This window comes from Gadus morhua, chromosome 20 (genome assembly GCF_902167405.1).
Source record: "Gadus morhua chromosome 20, gadMor3.0, whole genome shotgun sequence".
Classification (NCBI taxonomy): domain Eukaryota; kingdom Metazoa; phylum Chordata; class Actinopteri; order Gadiformes; family Gadidae; genus Gadus; species Gadus morhua.
In genome coordinates, this window is record NC_044067.1 from 11,225,068 (window position 1) to 11,231,067 (window position 6,000).

Sequence of the window (6,000 nt, forward strand, 5' to 3'; positions counted from 1 at the left end):
CGCATCACTGCCTAAAGAAGTGAGCCATACAAACAGGGGTGGACTGGGAGAAAAATTCAGCCCTGGCATTTTCTCTCCAGACCAGCCCACTACATTATTAGCACTAAGGGTGGGACGAGACGAACGGGAAGAACCCCAGTGTTTCCCCCAGCACTGTGTTGTTAAGGCGGCCGCCTTATCAACAATAGGTCCCCGCCTTGACTACCAATGTATATAAAATAAATAAAAAAAATTATCCAAAAAAAAAAAAAATTTTTTTTTTTTTAATTATTATGCATTAACAAAGTAGAAAACTCTCGTAGGGAAAGAAAACATACTTCCATCAGGTGTAAAAATAAAGATCAATAATGCATCGGTGTTCACAACAACGCTTTTTTAATTGAATTTAACCAGGGAGACCCCCCCCCCCGACCACCTTGACTAAGACATTTACTGGGGGAAACACTGAACCCTGTATATCCGAATAATAGTACAGTTTTTTGTTTTTCAAGTTTGTGTTTCTTGTGCTGCTGACAAGAAAGGTGTGAAACCCGAACAGGAAGTTAACAGACATCCTGTGGTTGCTGCATCTCCACCCGCCATATCTACTACAAAACCCTTGTTAAATATCACACATGATCCAACGCTAATTCCTCTCTTGCAGTTATTAGTCTGTGACTGTCTTCTTCTTTCGTGTAATTTCCTTTGGAACTATCACACAGGGATTGCTACATTCAGCAGCCAGTTCAGTGTCCAGCTGTACCAGGCCTCTACGGCCTGGTACATGTGGGGCCATGTGGGGCGCCAAAGGGATCAAGCAGAGAACCTCTACGTCGTGGTGATCCTATAACGACTCATAGTCGGCTAATCTCAGCAACTCAATTTCCAGAAGGAAGCTATACACACTCTGTGACTGTGAAAATCGTTTGGTGTAAGCCCAGCATTAGTTAAAACCAGACTCGGACAATAATAACAAAATCTACTGACAAATAATCTAAATAGAAACATATTACAGACAGTAACAGCATTAGAGCTGAAACCAATTTGTTTTAACGGTGACTCAGTCATTATGAAACCATGAATAGAGAATTAAAAAAAAAATCTCATATACTTCTCATATTCTCATACACGTGTATGTGCACATGTATGTATACATGTGCACATACATGTATATGAGAATACATATCGATTCAGACCTGTAATTCGGCCTACCTGCATAACTGTTAATTTAACTTAAAAGATATGCAAATGTTTGAAATTAAAATCGATGTGAAAATCTTCAACCAGGAAATAATCATAATCAAACCATTTGTTTCAATCTGAGGCAAAACAAGTTGCATAATAAACTCACAAAGTCAAGAGAATCTCTCTCTCTCTCTCTCTCTCTCTCTCTCTCTCTCTCTCTCTCTCTCTCTCTCTCTCTCTCTCTCTCTCTCTCTCTCTCTCTCTCTCTCTCTCTCTCTCTCTCTCTCTCTCTCTCTCTCTCTCTCTCTCTCTCTCTCTCTCTCTAATAACTTCTAGCAGGTGAGGAAAACCTGTTTGACAGGAGATTATGGTGGCATATATATAGAGAATATAAAGAGACATTTATGAATAACCAATTGTCATTTTATCACACATATAGTATGTTTCTTCACATAAACCTTTAAACATACACATATTGCATTCCTCTCACCACATGAAATAGTCATCACCTCAGTAAACAATAACTTAATTGAAAGATTACAATAAATTCAATGGCAAATATTTCAAATTAAACTAATTATTTCCAATAGGTTTACTTGTAATTTGTGCTAAAATTCAAAGTACCTCATCTGTATTTACAATACAGCTTGATTCTGCATCTCTATTTACAGCTCATTAGTCCATGTCAATGTTTACTGTTGCTATGGCAACAAGAGACTGGTAACGTTAGCAGCTGTTAGCTAGCTTAGCCAAATCATCTCAACAATAATAACCAATAATATCACAATTCGGCCTATTTAAACAAAATCAACCACAACTACCAACATTCACAGCCCTCCAACTCTGGGCTAATATGTTGTCACAAGTATGCAGTTAATTAGGTCACATCACATTCAATGTAAAAACGTTTTCTACTTTGTTTTGGACATGTCTCAAAATGTAGCCTAGCTAGCCCCAGGCTAACGTTACTTAGCATATATGCCTCCACTCGCTCGTCTCCTGGCGCAGCAGCACCTGCTGGGGTGTGGACTTCAGCACCAAATAGGTCTGTCAACTTTGAACATTTAACTTCCATCTCCAGAGGAATTAAGTTGCAGTTTTTCGGCGCCACCCGGGCGTTTTCAGCTCCCGCGACTCCGGCCCGCACCATGAGGTCCCGCCCACCCTGGTTTGTGTTGTGATTGACAGCACTTTTCTGCTAGCTCTCTGTAGCCCATTGAGGGAATTTAGAGGGAGAGGAAAAAATAAAACATAGCGGACCGGACCGGCCCACATTGGGTCAACGGCCCACCGGGACGATGCCCGGTATGCCAGATGGCCAGTCCACCCCTGCATACAAATATATTAACCTTGAAATTCTGAGTATTTTTTTTATTTCTCGGGTAAAAAATATATATATTGAAATCCCGCGTAAAATAGTTAACTTTGACATTTATCTACAGCAAGTTATAATTTAACCACCCCACCTTTAGTTTGTCAGCATCCATTTATTGTGACGATGATATTTCCTCCTCTTGCCTGAAGATGGCCGCCTGGTGCAGCGCACTGCGCAGCCATTCAGCCTATAAAAAACATGAATGTATTATCCAGAAGGAAATCCCTTCGTGTTGTTGCATATTCTCGAAGAAAGTTGTCCAATCCCGGGTTGCTTTAACTCACTTCATTTATTATAAAGTCGTCGGCATGTTTCGGCATGGTAAGTGAAGCTATACGGAGGGAATTGTTTCTAAAGCGAGTGAGAGGAAAATACCGTGATCTACTTCAAGCCCCCCGGGCTAAGGCCCGGGTGGCTTGCTGCGCCGTCTACCTATTGAACTCTGGCCTGTTCACTCGACGTCCTCCGTACAGGACGTCAAGTGGGTGTGGCCTATGAAGTGGGCGTTGCCTAGTGGGCGTGGCCGGGGTGACGTTATGGCTTCGGCTTCTTCACTTAATTAAAGGTGAAGAGGGAGCAGCCTTCAATAACATCATGCTCCCCTTGTGGCTATGTGAGGGTAACGCAGCTTATATGTTTGGTCCTGCATCATTGGGTCTATGTGTGGGTGGCTTAGATTCTTAAAATACGTAACAGTCCCTCCTTGGTCATCTTAGATGACCATACAATAATATTTTAAATCATAAACACCATTTACCACACCGAAAACATAGTCAAAGTAGGATCAATCATCAACACCATCAACCGTCGCGGAAAGACCTCTTGAAGAGAGGGGAAAAACCACTACGCGTCCCCATAATACTGAGACGGCATTCACGTTGTGGGTCTTATTGGAAACACAGGTCATTATTTAACAATACAACAATGAACACAAATCTTCTTAACATACAATCACATGGCCAAACAGCACACAAACAAAACTATCCATAGAAATCCTGAGCTAATACTTTTTGGTCATGTGCTACAAGGTCATACAATTTTCATCATGTGCAAAAGTAAAGTAAAAATTGGTAGTCATAATACAATTTTAAAAAATTCAAGATTATTGATAGCCTAGCATGGATTCGGGTGGTTCAGGTGATCTTCGTGCATTGGTTCGCTGTTACATGTGGGTGGTTTGGGCATGGATTCTGTCGCCGTCGGGCCTGTAGTTCATGAACCCAAGACTCGTCCCTCCTTGTCAAGGGCTCAACTCAGAGAGGTTACTCCTACATCATGGGAGCCTCCAAACAGGTTCTCCGTCGTCGTCGTGTCAGCAACAGGTGGCCTGTAAACAACCGTCTCAAAGATCAACAGTACCATTATCAATGCAGCGATTCAGAAATAACGGGTTGCACTCGCAACCAAGCAATACTACCAAATAATAAACATAGTCTGGTATGGTTGTTTTAAAATGTGTTATTCAAGTAAATCCGGGATATTGATTATCTTAAATACAGTCGATTCTACTAGAATAGTATAGGTGTTGACTATTCTACATATTGCAGCTGGATAGGGTCGGGCCCCTCAGGTAATGTAAGCCTGAATGGCACTTGGCACTTCTGTAGCGCCCACTGCTGTGGTGATCAGCAGATGCAGTAGCCCTCGTGCGCAGGGAATACAACGGCAGCCGGTGACAATTAACACGGTCTCTGCATTTATTCCCGCGACGGGCACTTACTGGATTCTGCCTTTCCACCTCCCAGACATATTCTCCATCCATCCTGTGAAAGGGTCATTAATGCCGGAGTTCTCTGCCAATTCTAACCTGAGGGATTGTAATCATACCAGTGCCCTGGCCACCAACCCATCCGGTGCGATTCAAATCCTGCTGTTATTTGATCTCCTCATGTGACTGTTAGTCCTTGCTCGGCGGTGGTAGTTTGTAGGCTCCGGGTGTGTCTGCATCTGGTTCTGGAACTTTTTGCTTCTATTGCAGAAATACAAACTCATGTACAGCAGTTAGTTGTTCAAAAACATATTTCCATGAATTCTAATTTTAATTGTTTTACAGTATCTACTTTGGTTTAATTTCACACTACATCCCTCCTTGCGCATTGCTTCAGCCATGTGCATTGAATGACAACCAAAGATAACAACACCGTAGTTCAACCAAGTTGCTATAACCAAAAAGATGTAAAAGGGAATTAACAATGTTAAAATTTGCATGTTCAATATCACTTCTGTGTTAACCGTATTTCATAATAACAGTTACCTTCATCATACTACCCGATTGTCCTACACTAACTATGCATATTGGATGACCTAATCTTCATTTATTCTACCTATTGCTCGCATTTGATGTTGTCCACACTTTGATTCACTCCTATGTACATCGCATACCACATCAAACGTGAATACACCTTATTCTCTGCACAATATCCTATTGCGCCACTTTCTGCATACCACATCAAACGTGAATATGTCTTAGCAAAGTGAAGTAAAGTAAAACTCAGTTTTATCTTTACTTATTTTATAGCTACACATGTCCCGGACACGTTCATTACTATTTCCAAAACAGTTTTTTTAGCTACGCAGGTCCCAGACCTAACTATACCATTACATGAACAGTATTTATTATTATAATTATCTAGTTTTTTGTTGGTCAACATCAAATCGATACATTAATTCAACCTTCTGACTTACTGACCCACCCGATTTCTCCCCGTGTGAGCCCGCGAATGACAACTCTCCCGGGGCCTCCCCATGAGCCCCACCGCCACCACTCCCCGTGTGAGCCCGCGATTGTACTCTCCCGGAGCCTCCCATTGAGCTCCACCGTTACCACCTCAGAACTCTGCAGGAACGATCAGTCGATTAACGCGTGGCTCGGAGGCTCGGAGTGCAACAATCCTACGTCTTGACACCTGGTGCAGTCGACGTGTGGCTCGGGGGCTCCCAGGAAGTGTCACAATCCTACGTCTGACACCTGGTGAATCTTGAGCTAGGTCAATCAAAACCGTCTAAACTAGGTAGAATAAAGAGTCATCCAAACTTACAACAATTATGCACATCTTGGTATTAAATATATGGTGATATTCTATAAACAAAACAAAAACTGAACCTAAAAGAAAAATTCAGAAGTTATCGGTTGAAACAAATGTTATTGTAATTGAACTACAGCAGTTGAGCTAACTCCCGCCTTGTGCACCGGTTAAAACAATGTGCATCATTTATTAATTAAACATATTATTTTAGCAGTTGAACCCTGTGTCTATTTGAACCATCCTGGTTCTCTAATATCATTGTGCATGACACAACCCGTGTCTATTGCACTCCTGTTTTGATACACAAAACGCATGAAAACAGACAGAAGGGCCCAGCAACCTTGAAAAACATAATGTCTGAGTGTTAGGCATTCGTTACTGCATATACTGCTATTTCCTGAAGAGAGAGAGAGAGAATATTAAGATCAATGCACA